We start from the raw sequence: 505 nt of genomic DNA on the forward strand, positions 1-505 counted from the left end.
ACATCCAAAAACTTCTCCAACAGGGTAAAAAGGGAAGTTAAAGAGGGGGGGAAGTCAACATTTACAGCAGTCTCTGTGCTCCAAACTCCTATACCTCAGGCACCACAGACTGCACTGGGCATGAACCTCTGGGAGAAAAGGCCCCTCTTGGCACAGACACAATTCTGGGCCAGTCTTCTTCTGGGGGCAGCTCTATGAGATTAAAAAAAAAATTAAAAATCTTCTTTAACTGGTCAGCTTCAGAGTTTCCACAGAAGAGAGGCTTCCTACGGAATATCTCTGCAAAGATACAGGCAACACTCCACATGTCCACAGGAATAGCTTATGTAGTTTGGAGAAGGTCTTCAGGAGCTCAGCACTGAAATGTAACTACAACGGGTCTAAGTGCCATTTGGTAGCTCTAGATTCTGGTCAGGCCAAAGTCAGCCAGCTTGACTGTCCCACTACTTGTGACCAGAATGTTCTCTGGCTTCAGGTCCTGACAAACGATGCAATTGGCATGGAG

At 46.5% G+C, this 505-nt stretch overlaps 1 pseudogene; it reads right to left on the bottom strand.

The window, feature by feature from the left end:
* The window catches only part of LOC102863431, a 1,568-nt pseudogene extending 1,066 nt beyond the window's left edge, over positions 1-502 (bottom strand).
* Between the last annotated feature and the right edge of the window lie 3 nt (positions 503-505).

Source organism: Elephantulus edwardii, unplaced genomic scaffold (assembly GCF_000299155.1).
Source record: "Elephantulus edwardii isolate Elephantulus edwardi_28Jun2011 unplaced genomic scaffold, EleEdw1.0 scaffold00182, whole genome shotgun sequence".
NCBI classification, from domain to species: Eukaryota; Metazoa; Chordata; class Mammalia; order Macroscelidea; family Macroscelididae; genus Elephantulus; species Elephantulus edwardii.